The sequence below is a fragment of the Mixophyes fleayi genome, chromosome 5 (assembly GCF_038048845.1).
Source record: "Mixophyes fleayi isolate aMixFle1 chromosome 5, aMixFle1.hap1, whole genome shotgun sequence".
NCBI classification, from domain to species: domain Eukaryota; kingdom Metazoa; phylum Chordata; class Amphibia; order Anura; family Limnodynastidae; genus Mixophyes; species Mixophyes fleayi.
The window spans coordinates 89,950,799-89,974,612 of NC_134406.1; the positions used below are offsets into that span (position 1 = coordinate 89,950,799).

General features: G+C 37.5%; 1 protein-coding gene across 4 annotated transcripts in view; it reads left to right on the forward strand.

Annotated features, from left to right (window-relative positions):
- Positions 1-4,129: 4,129 nt before the first annotated feature.
- GLI3 (GLI family zinc finger 3) overlaps positions 4,130-23,814 on the forward strand; it is a 172,394-nt gene continuing 152,709 nt past the window's right edge. For 2 of the 4 annotated variants that reach the window (XM_075212540.1, XM_075212543.1), the window contains exon 1: positions 4,130-4,646. The gene's annotated coding sequence lies outside the window, so the exon portion shown is untranslated. Of the gene's footprint in view, positions 4,647-4,672; positions 5,046-23,814 lie in introns of those variants that run through there. The other 2 variants (XM_075212542.1, XM_075212541.1) reach the window with 2 other exon arrangements.

The window sequence follows — 23,814 nt, forward strand, 5'->3', positions numbered from 1 at the left end:
AATTGCAATGGAAATGTCCTAATCAAAATCGTTTTCTGACATTCAGTTTGCTAGTGTGCCACGCATTTGCTGTTCAGTGACAGAAAACAATTAAATACTTCTGTAGAACCCCAGTGTTGTGTTGGTTTGATCGCAAATAAGCACATATAAGTCATAGAAACAAATGTCCGCTAAATCCTCCAATGCAGCCGCAATTTATTGAAAGAAGTGCTATCAGCTAGAGAGGTGAATCCACAATTATCCAATTAGAAACAATTAACTAATGGTACCGTATTTGCACCTGTATTTTAGGAGCCACAAGCGACGTGGCTCTTGACAGGTGTATATGCATGTCCGTGCTGGTCTGCTTCCTTTGAAATTACGAGAACTCACTTTGTATGAGAAGCTTACAAGACTGGATTGTAAAGAAGAAAGAAGAACAGATTTGGTAAATATGAATGTGTTTTTGTTTTTTAATAAAAGTTGGTTGTTTAAACAAGAGTTGTGTGTTTATTTACATTTTACATTGGTGCACAACAGGACACAGTGGGCCCTGGTTGTCAAAGCATACTGGCATTTGTGATTCCCAAGTGCCAGCATACCCTGGCAGCCATGGGTATGCTGGTGGTTGTAGTACTACAAGCACCAGCTACTCAGACTGCTCATGGCAGCCCAGGCTTGCTGGTACCTGTAGTTCAGCAGGGGGCCCTCTTTTTTTGCAAACCGCAGCCCAGCTATGGTGCCACCAACCCTGGCTGGCTAAATCTAGGGCTGGTTGGATGAGAATTGGTGGGGCACCATCAGAGCCGGACTGGGACTAGAAATCAGCCCTGGCGTTTACAGTCCATGGGCCCACCTTAGTTCCAGCGGAAAGAAACCGAGGTGGGCCTGCGTGGCAGCACCGAAAAAGGCGTGACCACATTGTGTTGTGGGTGTGGCCACATGAGGCAATGATACATACATTAAAATAAAACATTACATTTATCACGCCATCCCCCGAGGCACATTATGATACCCCAGCCCACTGTACTTATCTATGCTTCTGGTGCTGCTGACATCCATCAGGGTGGGAACTTCCTGTAGAGTGAGCAGGGAAGCTCTTAGTCTCACAAGATTACCAAATCTTGTGAGACCTAGAGCTCCTCGGCTTGCTCTGCAGGCTGTGTCCTATCCAGGGACTGGGAGCAGCTATCCACTCCCTCCTGCTAACCAGAGCTGGATTAACACTTGAGAGGCCTGGGGTGTTTAAGACAGGGAGCCCCTATTATGTAACATGGCTATCATTTTAGAAAAATGTTAGGCAAATATACAGGCAATACTGTGTGCAATACTGTTAGTTGCACACAGCTCTGCCTTCACAAGCAGTACAGTGTGAAGTGGGACATACCTCCCAACTGTCCTTGTAGTCGGATCAAATCTCACTAAACGAGACAGTCACCGAAATTCGGGACTTCCCCACCAGATTCAGGACAGTTGGCAGACTGTCCTGCTCTCTCCTACCTGTCTTGATACTTTCACCACCTATGGCTCCTGGTGTCTTTAGTTCAGTTGCTGCTTGTCTGGATAATGGAATGTTGGAGGCCCTATTTGGAAAAATATGGGTACATGTAATTTAGAAAACTCCAACCAGCCCTGGTGTTTAATCAATACAACCCATGTTTTATAATTAGGCCTCCATCCAGTCCCAACATTAAAATACTAGTATTTACATTTAATATAAATAGCTGCTGCTGCTGATAAATAAACCTATTTCCCTCCCTCCAAACAATCCCAGCCATAAATGAAATAGGTATAAAAACGTAAATGCTATTTCATTTATGGCTGGGATTGTTTGGAGGTAGGGAAATAGGTTTATTTATTAAACGTAAATGCTATTTCCCGCAACCATCACTGCCATTAAATTCATATTTTTTTCCCAAACAGCCCCACTTTAATTTAATGCTGGGGTGGTTTGGGGACTATTAATTGAAAGGTCCAATCACCCTATCTTAAATTGCTAGAACCTAATATTAAATTAACCCACATCACCCCACAAATAAAACAGCACAAATTAAATAATTAGCCCCCACCTAAACTCCACCATTAAATTAATAGCCTGCCTCCCACATTATATTAACATTCTCCTCCTTCCCTCATGCCTGAGTACATGCCCCCAATTGATATTATGCCACACAGTAGTGCCCCAAAATCATATAGTACCACACAGTAGTGCCCCAAAATCATATTTTACCACACAGTAGTGTCCCAAAATCATATTTTACCACACAGTAGTGGCCCCAGTTGATATTATGCCACAAAAGTGCCCCCAGTTTATATTATGCCACAAAAGTGCCCCCACTTGATATTATGCCACAAAAGTGCCCCCAGTTGATACTATGCCCCAATAGTGCCCCCAGTTGATATTATGCCCCAATAGTGCCCCCAGTTGATACTATGCCCCAATAGTGCCCCCAGTTGATATTATGCCCCAATAGTGCCCCCAGTTGATACTATGCCCCAATAGTGCCCCCAGTTGATATTATGCCCCAATAGTGCCCCCAGTTGATACTATGCCCCAATAGTGCCCCCAGATGATATTATGCCACAAAAGTGCCCCCAGTTGATACTATGCCCCAATAGTGCCCCCAGTTGATATTATGCCCCAATAGTGCCCCCAGTTGATACTATGCCACAAAAGTGCCCCCAGTTGATACTATGCCCTAATAGTGCCCCCAGTTGATATTATGCTACACAGTAGTGCCCCCAGTTGATATTATGCCCCAATAGTGCCCCCAGTTGATATTATGCCCCAATAGTGCGCCCAGTTGATATTATGCCCCAATAGTGCCCCCAGTTGATATTGTGCTACACAGTAGTGGGCTATATTATCCCCCCCCCCCCCGTTTAATGTGTCAGGGAGGGTATTGTTAGTAGAGCAGGGTGTATGGAGACAGGGGGTGGGGGTGAAGGGTAGGGAGGTCAGGAAAGTCTTGGTGTATTGGTTTGTCTGTTTTTGGGGGTGTCTGGAGATTGACTGATCCTTTACATTTCCACTCTGGAAGGGCAATCTTTTTCTCCCCCGTTTTCTGTCTGTCTGTCACCTTTTCTCTCCCCCCCCGCCCCCGTTTTCTGTCTGTCTGGCACCTTTTATCTCCCCCCCTCCCCCGTTTTCTGTACTTACCTTCTCAGCTTCTTGTCTGTCTGCTTCTCTCCACTCTTCATCTGCTGCACGGTCAGTGCACTGACAGATTAGACCGGCCCATCTGACCATCGGCCCTTCTGGCATTTGCCAGATGGCCAGTCCGTCCCTGGGCACCATGCTGTTTGTCCCCCCGATTTTCCTCCAACCAACACTAGGCTAGCAGCACTAGGGTAAATATGACTGTGGAAGCGGGGATAAACTTTTATTTCCTTTCTTTATATCACTATTTACTGTGGACAGACCCACTTGCATTGCCGTTTTAATGCCGGCATTGTGCTTGTCAGCATTTTCACTGTCGACAATCACAATGTCAGTATTTTATCTCAGTCAGTGACATTTACAAGTCTGGATTTTGACTGTCGGTATTTTCGTGTCAGTCAGATTTCCGTCTGTATTTCTACCAGCAGAAATTCATACACAACCTCATATGACAGACAGACAAGTGTTCCCTTTATGTCAATTTCAGCATTACAGAAGAATTAATGCTAGGTAAAATACAGTTGTGCTAAATGAAATAATACACTATGCTGCAGGGAAGCTTTCATAACTCACTTCTAATGCTCAGTTAAGTACAAGCAGAAAGTATAATGTTTTGGCTACACTTTAGGGTTATTTTTCAATTGCTGTGTGAAGCATGCACAACAATGCTTTTGTCATTAAGTAGAACACTTCCAATCATCATATGGTTAAAACCAATGGTCATAAATACAATAATAAATATACATAAACGTGTTAAGGAGAGTTACAAGTAGTAACAAAATGAGTAAATGTATAGGATTGTCATGTCTTGTACAGACTCCCAGTGTACCATGACTGCCAATTCCAAGCTTCTCTCTTTTCCCTCCTTCCTGCTTTATCCCTCCCCGCCTAGCTGCGGTGGGAGTGTTCCCTCAGTGGTTCAACGCTGAGTGGGAGATGGAATGCCCGGGAGGAGAGGGGTGGTGCCACACGTGTATGTCTCCCCTGCTCTAAGCTGCGTTCACCAGCGCACACACAGCTCCATTCACTGGCACACACTACAGAGCCAGCCACGGGGGACAGATACACACCCCCTCCTCCTCCATTCCCACCTCCTACTCTCTTTTCTCTGTCTTTCCCAACTTATGCCACTCCCTCCTGTATCTCTTTTGCTGGATTCATTTATTAAGAGGATGGAGGAGAAAAATAAATGAAGCTTAGTAATAATGTACTGAGCACCAAGACCCTGAGTGTATATCCCTAGTAACACAACCCCACACAATACAAAACACTTGCACAAATTCTAGCACCCTTTCATTGCTGCATTTCATAATATCTTGTGTGCGAACCACACTGCAGACTGAGAGCTGCAAGTTGAGAGAGAAGCAACATCTGTAAAACTTGGACTGAAGGAGAAAGAGGAGGAGGAAAAGAAAAAAAAAGAGGAGGACGGGAAGGAAAAGAAAAAAATGCTAATGTCTAAGTGAAAGAAAGAAGAGTTCAACAGAGAAACTTTGAAACAAAACGTGTGAGTATGCGCTGATCTTTACTGCATGTGCTACCAATGCAGAGACATAGTTTACATTTGTAGTAGTAGTGTTTTGTGGCTCGCTCTTATTTTAGACTTTCCAGTGTATTCAACATTAAAACAAATCAGAAATGTCAGTGTGTTGCTGCTAGGAGTGAGTCAGAAGAAGGATCAGATTACAAGATCTCTGAAAGTGGTGCCGGAGTCTGCAAAGAAAAATGAGAAAGCCAAGTGCTCAGTTAGTGGCTGCTAGAAGGGAGGCTGATCAGCCAGGGGGCAGCTCGTAGAGGTTCTTCTTGACACTGAGATTTGTGCAGTCCATGTCAGCAGGAGGGAACGCCGGCTGTGTTCTGGAAAGCTTTACTGGAAGGTATGACTGTTCTCCAAGGGTGATCTCTGGTACGTTTGTGTCTTTGTTTCACAATAAACCACGCGAAGGAAGGAAAGGAGGGGAGAGCTGTGATTGCTGTAGAAGGGAAAGGGGAACTTCTCATGTTAACTTTATCTAGAAACTTTGTTGCAGAAGGTACATTCATGAGTCTTAATTGGCTGTATGTACATACATAGTGATTTACATCAATGGACATTTAAAGAAGTATATGCACACACATGTAGCTATGCATTAATCACTGGATACACATATGTATAGACCTCAGTAAGATATATATATATATATATATATATATATATATATATATATATATATATATATATATACATACACACACATACAGGTCCGTTACTCGTGACTTGACCAGCTAGTTTGGAAGCTCTAGGCGCGAAAGTCTTAATTTTGAAGACCCATAATTGCATGGTTACTCAACCCCTGCAGTGCTGAACCCTCCCCTTCTGCATGCACACCGCAGTACTTGTCTGCCACTGTATGTTTCTTGACTGATTTTCAAACTGTCCCGAGTCCTAAAGTTTAGCTGCCTGAGAGTCTGTAACACGGTCCTCACATCTGGACGCAGAGGGAGGGAACCCACATGCACCGCTGCTCCTAGCTGTGAGCTCTCTCCCAACAGCAGGGCTTAGTACAAGCTGAGATTCCAGCTGCATAGTTGATGTGATTGGAAACCAACAGAAAGAACTTTGAAACTTGAGTTATGTCTTCTAGTGTTACAGATCACGACTGCATTAAGTTATCCACGAGATGGTGTTTTTTTGGGTTTTTTTTAAGTAGAAAATAAATTTCCTCCAGACCTGAAAAGACTAGTTTATTTTTATGCTGGGCAGGTTAAGAAGTTTAAGATGCATGTTAAGAAGTTGTCATCTGTCATTAATCACAATGGTTTACCAAAGTATGTTCTATATGTGTGTTGGAATATTTTATTTTGAAGTAAGAATTATTTTATGTGGCATTTTTGTGTTTGAATTGATGAGTGGTGTTTGTGCTGTTTCAGGCTTAATATTCTATAACTTAACTGAAGGATTTAGAATAATTTAATTGAATCTAGTTTAAATCTATTTTTCCCTGTGGTTTGAGGGCCAGGCACTTTCTAGAGGGGGCAAACAAGGACTCTAGTCTAGATGAATCATGCCAGATACTTACTTTCTCCAAGAGGAGAGAGAAAGGGAAAAGAAAGAGGTAAAGTAAATACACAGAACACCACAAACCAGACTGGATTAACTGATCTACACCTTTTAAATAAATAGCTTTGAGAGACAGAAAGGGAGTAAAGCGGATACTGAGGTTCTGGTGGCATATGTACTTACGTTGTTTACTCACATGCTCTTTTCAAACTGAAGTGTGAAACTAGTAAAAGTTCACACACAAGCAGATACATAAAGTTTAGTAGCCTTTGCCAAAGGAGGAGCTGCATGGCTATGAGAGCATGGTATTAGTGAATCAAGTCCAGATAACAGACTCATTTTGGTAAACTTAAAACATTGTTTTAATATATGCGACAAAAATCAGGACAAAAACAAATGCATGTTGACATTTAAAATTTCCATCAGAAATGTAACTGCTAGTTTCTTCTTTAGTCTAATTTCATTTTTAGATACCAGTCTATGTGGTGGTGATAACTTAGAGTAGAACAAGTGATGTAAGACAAAATTCTATATGCTAACTGCCAGCAAAGTTAGCAAAAACTTTCAAATTGTTAAACACATCTTAAATAGTCCCCATATTTGACAAGACGAGTCAGTGCAATAAAATGTCCACAAAACCAACAAGCTTTCACTTGTGTCCTGTCTTGTGTAGCTGAAGGGGTTAAAGACAATTAACAAACAATTTAAAGAGGGCGCCAGTCTCCTATTTTCTTTCATTCTTTTTTTTTTTTGCATGGTCAGTCTTTGTAATTGGAAACATGGAATTCATTCATCTTTCAAGATTCATGATTGTGTTTGCTTATTTGGAGATTAATAATTTGAATGTAAAAAAAAGCCTTGCACCCATAATATCAATTTCCATTTTTTTTTTGTAATGTAATTGCTTTATAATTTAGAAAGGTGCCGTACTGATTGATTCTATAATTATTATATTTAGGTACTATACTAAAAATTAACAGTGGCCTTGCAGTTTCTAAATTAGCATTGTCACTATTGTTTTGATGGAGGGTACACGCAAACTAAAAACCCTCAAAGAATTTCTGAAAACCCAGTAAATTATGTAAAAGAGCTTGACGCTTTAGAAATTACAATGTATTTTTTAACACAAATCCTTAATTATTGATTTTTTTGCCTATTTTTTCTTTCTGTTTTGACTTTCACAAAAATTGTGGGATAGAGATAAAGCCACATTTTTCATAATTACAATCGTAATATACCATAGTGTTCTAGAACATCAGTGATGAATGATATACATGTTATAGAATTATTTCTTTTAGCACCAATTTTTTTTCAAATAATATTCAATGTGTTAAAAAAAAAAATCCTTATATTTAGACCCAGGACCAATATGTATTGAAACTAACGAACACTTAAAATCATTCAAATAGGTTCTTCCTTTGAGTTCTTAGTATCAGTGGTTCATTGAGGCTAAACTTGCTTTTTACAGGGTTTTTTTGTGCATGGATTTCAGTGTGTGTTGCATTTTAAGTAACTGTGCGTTTATATCATTCCCATATGCAACTCACACAATTCACATCCTTTAATTTTGAAAGTGTCTTAAAATAGCATTACCAAATTTATAAAAAAAAATATTTATTTTAAGTTATTTATTTATTTTATATACTTATTATATTTATTGTATACTGTAGATTTCAGATATGCAATATTTATATAACAGACAACATATGTTCTTTTCTATGCTATGCAGCATATAAAAAAAGTGTTGCCTCTTTCTTGAATTTTATTGGCAGGTCGGATACAAGTAAGAAAAGGGTCGGTCAGCCAGTGAATCAGTTTGAAAAACATGAATTATTAGTGCATTAGATCAGTAGATTACTCTGAAATTCTTACTCAAAGCATACTTTTGAAGAGACAGAATGGATTTATAAAAGCTGGGATGAAGTTTAAGTGTGTGTGTTTTGTTGTAGGATCCATTACATATGTTGTCTTGTGGTTTGTGTAAAGTCTTGTTTAGAACCAAAGGGGTTAATTTTGTCCATTCTTCAGACTGTCAGCCTTTGCATTGTAATGTAGCCTATGAGCAACAGGATGGCTAATCCCCAGACATATTTTAAAACAGACTGAGTAATAAAGTTGCAGAGTCTTGCAGTACTGAAGGGTTTAATCAGTTGGCATGTTGAAAGCCAAGAGAAACTCCAATGTTTTTAGAACCCCTACAGCACTAAAAAGGTTAATCATGCAGAGAGGTCCTTTGCAGGCTGCCTCCCCTGCTGTCAAGGCCCACAAGACATCACCCAGAGTCTAATACTTCCTCATGCCCATTAAGGCTCTGAAAATTTGAAAGAAAACAACACAACAATGCCCTTTGCCCTTCATGCATGAGAATTAGCTTGCTGTGCTTTAAAACTATATACAATTGACAAAGGGGGAAAACATAAACCAACAGGGTGCCAGATATAAACTTTCCCAATATGTACATCAGTCTCATCATCCCTCTACTTTCTACAGGTATTCGAATAGGTCTGTGAAAAAAAAAAAAAGCCTTGTGTAGTCTAGCAAGGACTTTCAATGAAATTTTACACTTTGATGATCCCCCCCTTTCTTCTCTTCCTGCATCTAACTTTGATATATTGACAGCAAAAGGAGCTTGCAAAGCTTTTATATAGCCTGAGCGGCAATGCTAAGCAGCAGTCAAACGTCTCCATGCATTTGTGTTTAAGTGCAGAAGAAATAGCATGTCTGTGGGCAGCTGAGGTTCTTATCAGCTCCCTAATCCCAACTCCCTGAAAACCTTGAGGGCATGCCTCAGATCTCGCTGAAATCATTGTAAAGTTGCACAGTTTGCAGATTAAATATGCTATGTGTTCCTTGCCCCAACAGTTAGCCCAACAACAGATAGCCCACTAAACTACCTAAGCTTTATCAAGTCATTTTCTGAAGAATTTTGGAGTCTGCAATAAATGGACACTGTTAATTTCAAGAAAGTTTTGGATGTATAATTCTTGACAGAGTCAACCTGCCAAAATAGAAGTTTTTTAAATTGGATTTTTTATTGCAGAAATAAAACACAAAGCTTTGATGGATTTGATGCCTCTATTACATGTTTGCAGAGGAATGTTGCTTCTACATAGGCTCTTATGCAGTGCAGATTAGTGTTTAAGTCAGTTTCAAAACTAAAGGGCGCATAGATGTAAAATTAATTTCACCACCACATTATGTATAATACAGAGCAGGTAGAGAGCTGGAGTTGACACTAGCTGCAAAACCGGTCTCAAAAGTATCCATATTTTTTATTTTAGGCTCAAGCTCTTCGTGTGGAATGGGAAAATAATGTACCAAAATACACAAAACATAGGCCGATATGCAGTTATAAAGCATGTCTTTTTCTTGAATTATATACAAATGCATCTTTGGATTATGCAGTTATTCAAGTATACTGATATACCTAGCATTCTGGCAAATTAAGAAAGTATATGTATGAAGGTTATCACTCAAAATATGTTTTTTTATCTAGTATTAGAGCTAGAAAAGTCTGCTAATTGTTTTCGTTATAGTTTTTCTGTCAGAGTAGTAATATATTTTATCTTGTAGATTTCAAACGAGTATATGAAGTGATAAGGGTGGAGGGTGACAAGGATATATAGATATGCCGTTGGATAGAAAATTTACATTTATAAAGGCAGTTTGGTGCGCTCCTTTGCTTACATTAGAAGACATTGTATAGATGGCGGATCAAAGTTGGTAGGTTAATTACATTCAGTTTGAGTGCTTTAGGTCAGCATATCAGCAGAGAAACAGATTTCTAGAATATTATATTAAATAAGTGATTTTATTTTATTATAACATAAATGTCAAATAAAAGGGTCAAAGTGTCTGCTATGGTATGTCCACAAATTCATTCAGCATTGACAGGTGAACACAAAAATCTCTAATTAAAATTAAGTTGTCTCTTCATCTTTGTTGTTTTTTGCATGTGCATTGTTTGAGCTCAGTTCATATTAAAACACTACTTTAAATGTGCACATATCTAAGGTTGCATGTACAATTTGACATACTTGACACAGTATGTGTAAGACTTAATATGCACTAATACATGTGCATATGTAGACACCTATGTATGCCCATATACAAAATCTAACCCTGCTTACTTAGTCATTGATAATAATTCTTATTAAACGCCACTAAGTTGATTTAGTTCTATCCCATGAAAAAGAGCGGAAGCCTCTTAATCACCCTCAAGTAAATTATCTTAGTAAATCTACCCCCTTGTCTAATCACAGGATAATCATGCTGGTGCTTGACATGGCAGCCCCTCCTCTTATAAATGTGGTGTGAGTCCATTAATTAGAAGTGAAAAAAAGTCATATCCTATTTCTAAACAATAACATGTGTCAGCTCATTACCCAGAAGACCGCGGCCAATATTGTGCTCAAAGGTTGTTTAATGAATGGAAATGTGAAAGTCCATTTGTCAAGGTAGTACAAGGTTCCTGTTAGTTTTCAACCCCCAAATTCATTGTCTGCACGGCCTAGTCATTAGTCATCTTTGTATTAGCACTGGCCTCAGGCAGTACAGCCCCACACTACTTCACACTAGCATGACTTTGAAAGCTTACTGTACTGCCTTGTAGAATTACTGCTGTTATTTCCGCCTAACTGGGTCCTAGGTAAGTCCCCTCCCCATCTTATCACTCATCATAATCCTCCTTTTCTGTTCAGCTGCTTTCTGTGACTTTAAGGGAAGGTTTCATGACAATTAGCTCTGCGTCCCTTGAACCCTGTCCTGTTCGTCAGACTAACTGATATTAGATTTTCTTAAAAATATCAGGATGTGTTACACTATGTGAATCACTATTTGCAGGTTTATTTAAGCTTTTTTTTTTTAATACTGAGCATTTTTTATTACTGAGCATTCTCATTAATTCCCACCACTAATATAACTATGCTATTTCTGTAGATTAATGCATTAATATTCTTTTTTTCAATGAAATTCTATTCCTTAAACTCTTATGTACATTTTCCAAATCTAAACCTTGTTCACTCACTATATTGTCTGCAAAATGTTCTCGATTTCATGAAAAAGCGAGTTGTAATCATGCGGATTGTATCCTTGTTTTGGCTCCTCTGGGCCGTTTGCTTTTAACTGAAAACCTACAAGCATAGTAAGTAACTTATAAAACATATGGTTTGAGACATTTGGCAGTTTCAACCACAAATGTTTATAAATGACGTTCTTAAGGATAAGAGAGGACAGCTGTAGGATACTTTGTTCGCTGAGAGTGTGAACTGCCATGTAAACTCCATATTACTGATATTTTACAAACTGCACATTTGAAATGTCATTTGAATTATCCTTTTATTATTGGAAATAGAGCCTAATATTCTTACTGAAATCCTGATAAAACATTAGGCACATGTCATCTGCATTAACAATTCAAATACATTTTTAGTTTTTGTTTTGCAACAAAGTAACGTGCAGTAAGTCACTCTAAAATATTACACGTTATACAATATGAAGAAATGTTTTTTAGATATTAAGTTTATTATTAGCTAAAATTGAAAAGACTGATTACGATCATACATAATATAAAGAGAGTAAAAATATGTACATATGTTTAATTAAAAGCTTCCACTTTCCTCTGTCTTCGGTTACCAAATAGAGCAGGGTTAATATAAAGAAGTGGCACAATCTAGCACACACCTGGTGTTGTGCCGTTAGTTTAACTGAACTTTAAGAGCAGACTTCAATGCTATGTGTTTGAAAATCATTAAAATTTTTTGGACATTGCTGCAATCACCAAAGCAGTTTGTTTGAATGTGGTTAATAATGACTTCCATCTTTAATTTGAGATGCAATATAGGCAAATGGCATATTGGCACATGCTAACATTTTACATTAGGAATGTAGAAGTGTTGACAACAATGAAGCTTGATGAAATAAATGTTTCCTGCCTACTTTTAAAATCATTCCCCTAAGAGGGAGTATGAGCTTTGTTTTATTGAATGCCTTTCTCACACCCCCTGTGTATTTCATTCCAAGGAGGCTTACTCACTGGCCTGTTTTGTGAGCCAAATTTTACAACTTCATAAGGACAAGCCCTTGGAATCAAAACTGTTTCAGTTTGAATGTTTTGTTCCAAGGCAAAATCACGCTATTTTACTTGTAACTTGTGTAAAGATGGAAAATGATTTATTATTGGATTTTAGGAGAATGGGTAAATCATGCAGATATTGAACTTGAAATATTCTCTTAGTTATCTACAACATTCGTTTTTCGTAATTATTATTACAAGTTCAGTTAAGTCCAGTTCTGTTTTCACTGCTGGGATGGCCAGCCTCATATTACTAATATGCCACAAACTATGCAATACACTTTATATAGAAGAGTGAGATTTGATTTGTAGGCTTAACTGGCTTTCCCCAAGTATTGCTATGTACAATATCAGTATGTTATTAGTATATGAGTGAGTGATGATATTTCACTGTGTCACATTGAGGAGCAAACATGCTGGTTTGACACATCTTATTTCTGTGTAGACAACACTGACAGTGTAGCACAGAACAAGCAGCATGAAGGGTGTACACAGAAGTTTAAACAACATGCAGGTAAGAATTCACAAGATGCATAACGGGAAAACTATTAACTTTTAAATAAAATGTCTACAAATTGTAATAAAGCAAATCATTTTCAACCATAATGGTACAATAAAATAAACTTTAGATGAGATTGCTTAGCAAGTCGGTATATTCTGTTGAACCTGATATGTTGGCTGCGTTTTATAGGTGTTTTAAGTGTGTCGTGCATCCTGTACAACAACATTACTCAGATAGACATCCAGGGCTTTTTTAAAAATACTTTGCACTACGTTCAGTCAGTGTGAAGATTGGTCATTATAAGTATTGTTAATACAGTGTTAAAGGTTACCATGTAACCTCTTCCTTCAACTGATACAGTGATATGAATATACATATTGAATTATATCCAGCTAGTAAAAATGTGCAAAGAAACCAACTACTTTGGCTATCTGAAACTATACGCTAGGATAATAAGGACATATACTAAAAAAAAGAATAAGGCTTTATAGCTACTGATAATACATTAAGAACCTCAGAAACAAAATTGTTGTTAACCCTTTGCTTGCTGAAGGGAATGGATGACTACCGTTCACCTTAATGTATCTTATGTAAGTGCAGTAATACTTTTTTTTCCTTTAACGTAAAACTAGAAGTGGAAGAATGAAGAAGGGGACATTAAGGTGGATCTTCGGTCCTTCTACATATTTATTTGTACTGCTAGTCCATTTTAGCTCCATGGTAGATGAGTACAAGTATATGTGTTTCTTCATGTGTAGTGAAATTATATTGATTAATATGAATTGATGGATAGGTGTGATTCTGAAAAGTTATTGGAAATAAGAGTGCCACAAAGGGGCACGTATTCAGCAAGGTTTAATATTGACTTAGTTATACATCATTGCAAGTCAAATGCAATGGCTTGTGCATGTCTTTAGCATTTATTTTTATTTAAATGAGTAAGTGCTCTGAAGTTCAGTTCTTAACTTAATTATTGAATTAGATAACTGTTTTTGTTTTGATTTTTGATTTTCAATATCCTATTCCAGTACTATAAACACTAAGGGCTAGATTTACTAAGCTGCGGGTTTGAAAAAGCTGGGATGTTGTCAATAGCAACCAATCAGATTCTAGCTTTCATTTATTTAGTACCTTCTACAAAATGACAGCTAGAATCTGATTGCTATAGGCAACATCCCCACTTTTTCAAACCAGCAGCTTAGTAAATCTAGCCCTAAATGTCTAATGCCGGCTATGCCTAACATTGATGTTCATTTTCATAGGGGTAATTTTAAAATCAGGCCTCGCAAACACCTGCTGTACTTCACTTAGGATTATGTGTCAAGTTAATTAAAGGTTAGAAATGTTTTTAAATTTCAGTTCCTTAATTCAGTAAAACAGGAATAAGATCGCCTTACCTTCGTAGGTCTCTGAATTTTGTGAAAATAAAATGGGGAACAATTGTTACCATACCTGTTTTGTTACTTCAAACTTGTGAACAATTTTTATTGGTTAGGTTGATCAACCCAACCTAATTGTTCAATCATTGGTTGATATTTGATTGAATATTCCAGCTGCCATTTGTATGATGCAATTGCTCGGCTTTCAAATACAGGACCTCACACTTGCATTGTAATCTTGCTGCTTAGTGCTTCACTTAGCAAGTAGAGCAGTACAATTTGGTCTCTTAGGCAGGGGCTGGCTGGGCTGGGGGGCAAAGAGGCATCTGCCCCTGGGCCGGTCCCAGAGAGGGCTATCTTGGGCTGGGTCACTGGTCCACCTACTTTTTTTTCCTTTAAAATAGGCTACTGAGTCGAGTCTTGCCCCCCCGGACTGAAATTTGACAGCCCTCCTCTGCTCTAAAGAGAGGTTAAATTGCTCACAGACATTGCTGTTGCATGACATATGATAAATGAAGCTAAAATGTATTATTTAGTTGGCAGTAGCTCTTACCCCAACTAGTAGAACTGTGGGAGTCCCATGTCAAGGTCCACAGAACTCAGCTGTACTATTGCTTTTAATGCTCCTCTCTTCTTGTCCATAACAAGGAGAAGAGAAGGTGCATAGTGTGTTGTTATCGTTTTTAAAACAGTTGCATATTGCACAGAGCCAGAGTGTCTGGTAGAAACTAATATAGCGCAATTTGGGAGGAATTAAATTCAATGTGATGTTCCATAGTCGGCTGTGCATACTTCTGGGTATTACGGTCCCTGAAAGATCACTGATATTTGCTCACCTCTGTGTGGTGCGTGAAAAAACATAAGCAACATTTTAGGTACCAAACATCTCAGGTTTGGCTTGTTAGATTTGTCATTTATTTAAACACACTGTTTTTAACCTTAGTTTAGTCTATAAAAAAATGTTCATTCTTTATTGAAAACCAGAAAAAAGAGGTCAATAAGAAACTAGTACAATTGCATTACAGCAATGGCAGATGCTGACCAAAGAGAATTCTTCAAGTATATTATAGGGTCAGCATTGTACAAATTGCCTCTGATTGTAGTGTCATTGAAGAGCACTCACTTCACTCTCTGCCTAGGAAGTTGTAGTATAAAAACACAGATGTACAATAACTGACTGCATTTATAAGCACCTTTTTAACATATTACAGCATTAAGCAGCCCACAGCTAACAGTTTCCCAACCTTTAAATGGGCAGAAATTTTTACTCCAAGAATTTAATCTGTGCAACTGATTTTTTTTTTGTCATAGTATAGACAAAGAGATGGACAAGTGTACCATACATATCATTGTTGTATTGTATTAGTCAATTATGCGTAGCAGTCAACTCTCTCTCTCTGTATTAAGTAATCACATAAATTATTAAGGAAACATTGACAGAAACATTGAGAAAGTTTCTCATGGTGCCCATGATCTGAGTGCTAAACATCTTTGTCTTATTCGGTTGCATGCATGTGTAGCCAAATAGTAAAAAACTGGCTGTTAGGAATTTGGGAACACTTAATGCAGTCAGATGCAGTCAACACCAGTTTTACTGTCTGCCTACTTGACATCTGAAATATTCTAAATACATATATGACTATTTTAGATCCAAGCTGGACTTACTATTTTGTCAGAGACAAGCCCAGTCCTAGGACTCCTCTTATTAAAGAGCAGAGAAATATTTTATGGGGCATATTCAATTGTCCGTGTTACTTGCAAAAGTAACACGGCGGTAAAACTATTACCGCTATTACGGTAATTATAAACCGGATTTCAGCTCGCAGCTACCTGAGCTGCGAGCTGAAAGCTGGATTTAAAGGTACCGTAATGACAGTAATTACACGCACTATTACTGTAATGATGGTCATAGCGTGCACGCCGCGTTACTTTTCTTAGTAACGTGGACAATTGAATATGCCCCTATGTTTTTAATTTACATTACACTTTCTTCTTTCGGCTACCTTTATTATATGGCTTTTTTTTTATAATGTTCTCACTATAAATCCACCCCATTTATAAATAGATTGGATAACATTGCCCTCCTTTAACAAATCAGAAAATATTTGAACAGTAAAAATCTCTTCCTTGGTATCTTTTCATATCTCAATACTATCTGAAGCTCAACATGTCCAAAACTGAGTTTATTATTTTTTCTCCTCCCAGAATCGCCATCTCCCCTCAAATCTTCATCACTGTCAGCAACACCACAAATTCCTCAGTCTCCTAAGCTTCTTCTTTACTTCTCACATCCAGTCTATCTCCCAGTCCGGTTGCCTCCACCTTTTGAAGTATTACTATAAAACACTCCCTTTCTTACCTAACATACTACTAAGTCTCTAATCCATTCTTTCATCATCTCTCTCCTCATCAATTACAATCTCCTCCTATCTGGATTTACCCTCATCCACTAATGTCCCATTCATTCCATTTTAAATGCTGTTGCAAGCACTACACTATATCCACTAAAGAACTGCACATTCCTACACTGGCTCCTCATATCCTCCATGACTCATCCTCACCTACAAAGCACTCAACAACACCATCCCCTCATACAGTGGCGGAACTACCATTGGTGAGGCAGGTGCCATGCACCAGGGCCTATGGAGCCCGCTACCTGGCAGATGCAGAAGGCCGGGGCCCCGGCTCCCTTCTCACCACCTCCCTAAACCGGGACCCGCAGCTTGCTAGTTCCACCTCTGCCCTCATACATATTGAACCATATCTTGAAATGTTCTCCTTTACGCTGGGTACACACTACAGAAAATTTTCCCCAATGTAGTATAGTGTTCTAATGGGAACTCATACAGATCAAAAGATTTAAGCCTCTGTGTATGAATCAACATTTGTGGACCAAACAGGAAAATTATTCCCATTTGAGATAAGGCAAAACTCTTTAACCTCTCACAGATGAGTGGAAATGCATGGTGAACTGCCCTTTCAATGCATTTAAGTCAATGGGGCGATTCATTTTGCAGCGAGATCTGGTGTAGCCGCAAGTGATGTTTCTACGCAAATTATGGCAATTACAGTAATGATAAAAATGCTCTATTTTGCTCACACCTTTATGAGGTGTGAGCAAAAATGAGAGAAGATCATTACCTATACATCACGCAGAAGCAACACGCAAGGCTACTAAGGAACCTTGTAGCTAATTGAATCTAACCCTGAGGGGTACATTTACTAAACTGTGGGTTTGAAAAAGTGGAGATGTTGCCTATAGAAACCAATCAGATTCTAGCTATCATTTTGTCGCATTTACTGAATAAATGATAGCTAGAATCTGATTGGTTGTTATAGGCAACATCTCCACTTTTTCAAACCCGAAGGTTAGTAAATATACCCCATAGACTTGAAATTCCACTATATTATCTGTGTGCATTTTAAAGCCATTTTCAAAATATGCCATTTTGGCAGCAAATTTGATCAGAAATGTATAAAAACAGGATCAATGAAATCCTAAACTAACTCAGATTTCATGCTGTGACCACTGTCCACTGTAAATGAAGCCACATCTGCCTTTTCTATTACAATACATTTTTTGTATTGTTTTATTTACTGTTTACACCTTTTGTTCTTTCCTCTGAGACAAGTCAGTAAGAATCTATTTGTTTTTATGGTGCTGATATGAGGGTTTGTCTGTGTCTTTTTGTGGATTCTTAGGTTTGCCCAACAAGAATAAGTTATATTCTTAGATGATGCTCATTTAATTGTTAAAAAGAACCAGATTTTGAAACCTTTAGTCTTCAGACTTTTGCTTTGTAAACTTATTATCTATTGTATTCATAGTACCTTCCTTACAACTGCTGGCTTCTGACTTTCTCATCATTTATTCTGCTGCCAGTTGATACACATCTTGCCTGGTTCTTTAATAGATCCTGCTTGCTAGTAGATTTGGCTTTCTCAGGGAGATGCCTGACATGAGACATATAGAAATGGCTGTCTCAGATGTAAGGTTTTAGTGGGGACTCAAAATATACGGAATTATTATGAAAATGCATTTTTTCTTGCTGTGATAGTCTTAAACTACTGGTTTCACCCTTGTTGGTAGTGTTAATAAGACATGTGCACATTTCACTAATGATAAATGTTTCTGCCAGTTTGTGTAAAGTGTGACAGGGTGACATGTCAGTTTCAGCCTCAGGATACATCATTCAGAACCTATTTAAGGATTTTTGCTTTTTGCCTCTGTTATCACAGCGTTGACAAAGGACTTTTTGGGCAATTTACTGTAAAAGTCATGTCGGGACAGCGCATCCCATCTACAACCTGCGCGGACAGCCTTAATCTTGAAGACACAACTGATGGGTAGATAAATATACAATAAGCACCCTGCTTTCGTGTCTTCCAAATCTCATATATACTCATTGTTGCTATATAGCATCGTCAGATCTCGGAGCCAATTGAGAGAAAAAGAACTGCCCTGAGACGATTCCACGGGCCTGAGTCATTAAGGAGAGCAAAGCATAAAAAAAGAGTAACTTTGCACCTGGGCAAAACCATGTTGCATTGGAGGGGGAGGTAAATTTAAAAAGTGGGGACAGATTTATAGTTGGGGTCATGTCCTAGATCAACTGTACATTTCAGTGTAAAAATAAAGCTATCAAGTATTTATGTGCTAGATAAAAAAACAGCCAATATTTAACTTATGTACACCCCTTGCATTGTAACATGATTTGTCCTGGAGAACATTTACTCCTTTTTTTGCCTTACTTTCCTTAATGACTCAGGTCCTACACCTCTAGGAATTGCAGAGTAATCTCATTATTTTACAAGATGGGAGCTCCAAAACAGGGAATGCTGGAGAACACAGACAGACGTCTAACATATATTAACTGACTGGGGTAATTGATTTTCCTAGACTGGGGTACTATTTAGATTAATACATCCAGTACCTTGAGATATAAAGATATAGATATGGTCTTGGAGCTCCACTGTGACTTATCATAGATGTGTATTTCATAAAAGTGGTTCTGGCAATCTATATACAATGGGAAGTTTAGACATCACAACTCATCAACTATATGGGATAACTCAGTCTAGTCTATAAATTATATCTCTGTTAGTAGTCACAGAGAAGTTATGTGACCATATAAAAGTGCAAGGCAGTAAGCTAAGGGCTTGTATACAGGTTACAGCTATCTGAAGTGACTTTTACTATCTAATAATTTACATACAGTAGAGGGGCATTATTCCTTATAATGCTCAGGTTTTCCTAATGAACACTGAATGGATAACATCAGAATGCACAGATTATAAGCAATAAAGATTATAAGCAATAGAATTAGAACTCACTGGTTATACAGATGTTATTTATAGGAATTGTTACACATATTTACATCACCTACGTATTACAAATGTTATTTCACATAAATGTATAGGTATGTTATTGTCTACTATGTCTTATAATAACATAGCCTGCAGTAGACTATAACAGAACAAACTTTACTGGTGCTTATTCATTATAGATACCAATACTGAGGGACACAAGTTACACATGTTATGAATAATTCTTAGAGCAATTTCAGTTTAAGATTATTTCCTGCACATATTGTGTTGTATAGGTTTGGGAGTGTTCAGTCTGTCAGTCCCAGAATGCTTTCTGTATGACTAATATTGACATTTTAGTCTTTTTCCTGTATTGGTATGATGTTTATTTTAAGATTTCAATGAATAATAGGTTTACTTTGAGAGCAATACAATATTTAAAACATGAATTTGATATTTAGAAATACACATTTTAGTCACAAAATGTTGATACAGTTTAAAGCTAACGTACTTAATATTAGTAAATCACAGAACTCTAAAGGAATAAGGGTTATAATAACAATTCCAGGTGATGAATCAATGAAAGCTTTTAACTCTAAAATAGGGAAGCATATTTTTAATTAACTTCCTAATATATAAACTCAAAAGGCTGTATACTAATTTGATTGCTATCTTATCTTTGTAAATTTTTGAAGCGTGTCTCCATTCCAAGGCAGAGATAAATTTTATTTTCTATTTAAGATATTTTTGTCATAACATATTATCACTTCCTGTGAGCAGACAATTTTTTTCCCGCACAGTGTTTTATTTGAGCACCAAACAAACCATTTAACAGAGACAATCATAAATTTATTAGGGCAGACAAACTCTTCAGTTTGGGTGCATTGTTCCCAAACTGTTGGGATCCTGGGCAAGGGACCACTGTGGTTCTGCTATTTTATAGTGTGCAAGATTTATTACAAAAATAAAAAAAATCCATATAGCCCCGTAACAAGGTTTTCCCGCTTTAAGAAACAATTGTAATAAATAACTTCCCCTGGGACTCCCAGCATTTGCTGTATTTAGGAGACATTGAAACCTCTACTGATCAGTTTTGAATAAAGATTTATAAAAAACTATAACCCTTAAGAAGACTGAACACTCAGTCAGGGTGCAAGTTAATATTCTAACAACAAACTTGGGGTGTTTTGCCGCTGTATACAATCATATTTCCATGGTGGGTGTGTTCTATTTATTCCTGTTAGTCTAGATGGTTTATTCACTTTTGTATGTTACATTCTCACTTACACATCTATGGCACATTCATGAAAAAAAATTATTCAGCATACACGTGATAAATCTATATTTTGGTGAAGAGCCAAAATGCCGACATAAACGCCGGTAAAAGACTCTTGTTTAACTCCAAAGAAATCAGAGATTTTTCTGGCCATAACCTTTTTACCGACACTTACCATGGTTCCCATAGACTTCTATGGGGACAGCTTGTTTCAGAAAAACGAGTGCTATTTAAAGATTGCGTTACTTGACCTTCACTTGAGATCCAGTTGAAGTTTTTCCGGCTTCTCTAGAGTCAAAGCATTATACGCATGACATTAGCTGCACATTCTCATAGCACTACCTTCTTTCACCGCTACTTTATTGTGTATTGCTGCAATTTGCATCGATACATAATGACGGTTACCGCCATCCACTCAGACTTACGTTAAGTTGAATGCAAATTACTTATAATACCCTCTTTTTACTTTAGAAGTAGTGCTGTGTGCACATGCTCAGATGTAAAAGAGTGTATTATACTCTAGAAATGCAATTTCCGTTTAGCTGAATATGAGCCCCCCAGTCTTAAATTAACAAACCTTCTTGCTTGCAGCTATTTTATTACTGTTTTACACAAATCACATTCGGGGTAAATGTATCATGCTGAGAGTTTTCCGGCGGGTTTGAAAAAGCAATCAGATTCTTGTTATCATTTATTTAGTACATTCTACAAAATGAAAGCTAGAATCTGATTGGTTGCTACAGGCAACATCACCACTTTTCAAACCCGCCGGAAAACTCTCAGCTTGATACATTTACCACTGGGTCTCTTTTAAGCAATTAGTGCTTTTCATAGCAGTGTTTTCTATCCATTAGTATGTGTACTAGGCTGTCATAAGTTGTCAGTGTGAGGCTCTTTCAAGCAATTAATATGCAATTATCACAGTAAAATAATTTTCCTGCAGTTGCATTTAGTTGCAGGAGAAAAAAAAGCATAATTCTCTGGGATTAATGAGGCATGTGTCTATATTACATTTTTCCTACATATATGTATTAACGAATGATATTTATGTTTGTCCTCAAATAGCAAAGACTACACTCACACCCCTCTCATTAGTAGCCACCCTATGCTTTTACAAACAACCAGGTGAATTACCACTGTAATTGCAGATTTCAGAGAAATTGTGTTCAGATGCTAATTGTTTAACATATGCTTGTTTGCATCTGATTATTAATTTGCAATCAGAAAGTGTCTGAGGTTAGCTTTAAAATAATGCTCTGACTCTAATGTCACTTTTCTCATTAACAAACAAACTGATGTTGTATTACTCTGTATCCCAACCCCAAATTATTGCTGCAATTCATTTATTTTACAACATAGTGAGTCCTAAACTTGGGGTGCTCACACTCACATCGCTCCACTAAGCATTGAGCCACCAATAATAGCATCATACTGACACTTTGCCATGCTTCTTCTGGGAAAGTATTTTAATGATTAAAAATAAAGAGTTATATTTTGATATTACGGTCGAACTTAAGAGTGCTTCCAAATCAGAATCTGTTTTCTTTTATATGAGTGGGAATGTGTTTTTATTGGTATAGAAATTTATTTTTAGGGTGGAAACCCCATTTCAAAGATAATTTTAGATGCAAATTGTATCTAAAACTTCCAAAGTTGAGCTAACAAACAGAACCGATCATAGATCATGTTTGGTGAAACTCAGTGATAATTTGCTTTGACTTGAGTCACCTCCAATTGCAAAAACTGACAGATATGTGAAAAGGAAGGTAAATTTATTCATTATAACCATGAACAATAACCTGTAAACTCTGGCATTGGTGTTCTTGATCTAAACATCCTTGCATTTTTATGTGCATCAAACTTTTTCTCCTCTTTGAGATCACTTTCTAGGTTGTAAGGTGATAATAAGTTCTAAACTAGACGGTGCCTTTCATTTATCCCTGAATTAAACCATAATCGTTAGCTAAAATAAATGAGGATGGCATGAAGGAAATACATATAGGTGAGGTTTGTTTGCGACAAATAGTCAGATGCAGCACTAGTCGCTGTGCATTTACAGTGCACCAAGTCCAGTTGCTGAGCAAATAGGACAGAAATGTTCTTCACTCTGTCATGTGCTACGCTATAGGAGTCAGCTCTGTAGGTGCGGTAGATCCAAGAGCACCCCTAGTATTTGTGCTACCACTAATCATTTCTTTGTTTTATGCCATTTTCCAGTCCCATGTGGGAGGATTAACCAGAGCCGCTCCCAGACATTGTTTAAAAACTGTCTCCTATATGCTGCTTTGCGCTGTTTATCTCAAAGAAATGTGCTCCATCTGTATAACAGGAATGGGGAGCCTAATATATATATATATATATATATATATATATATTTTTTTTTTTTAATAAAACCTTTTCACTAAATTGGTAAGCAGTGTAGTTTAAAATTATGTTACAGATGACTGGATTTTCTAAATTATTTTTCCTCAAAGGTTGGACTAATGTTTATAGTACGGTGTGTTGTGTGCAAATACTCTACTGTTTATGTAATGTGTGGCCTCTGAGCTCTATATCTAACATTTTTCTTTACATTGTACGTCTGATATCAACATTTCCTATATAGACTGAAAGAATATTATAATTTTTGTCTGTATGCAAAAAGTTCAGTTTTGACTGGTCTAAAGCTGTAGTAAATAATCAACTAACTTCAGAGGACAGTGTTTTGGCTGGAGTTAAGCCACTGTCCAGATCAATACATTACAAGCAATTTTAATCATAGAGGGGATTATAATAATAGTACCCTGACAGTAATCACATTTACGGTCTTGAAAGAAAGACAGACCTGTAGGCAAGTTGCTGTTATGAGAGGGATTAGGTTTAGTAGGGGTCTGGAATGAATTGTCCACTGGGTTCATGCCTGAAGGAGAATTAGAAATGGCTGCTCCACGGTTGGATGAAGTGAGACCAGGGATGTTTGCATTAAGGAAAGAATGTTTATCCTATATGAAAGTTCAGAGCCCAGCCATACTCTGCAATAACAGGCCTTGACAAGAATAGTTGGATGAAAAACAAATCATGTTTTCCCTAATTCAGGTATTTTTTCTTGAAAATAAATG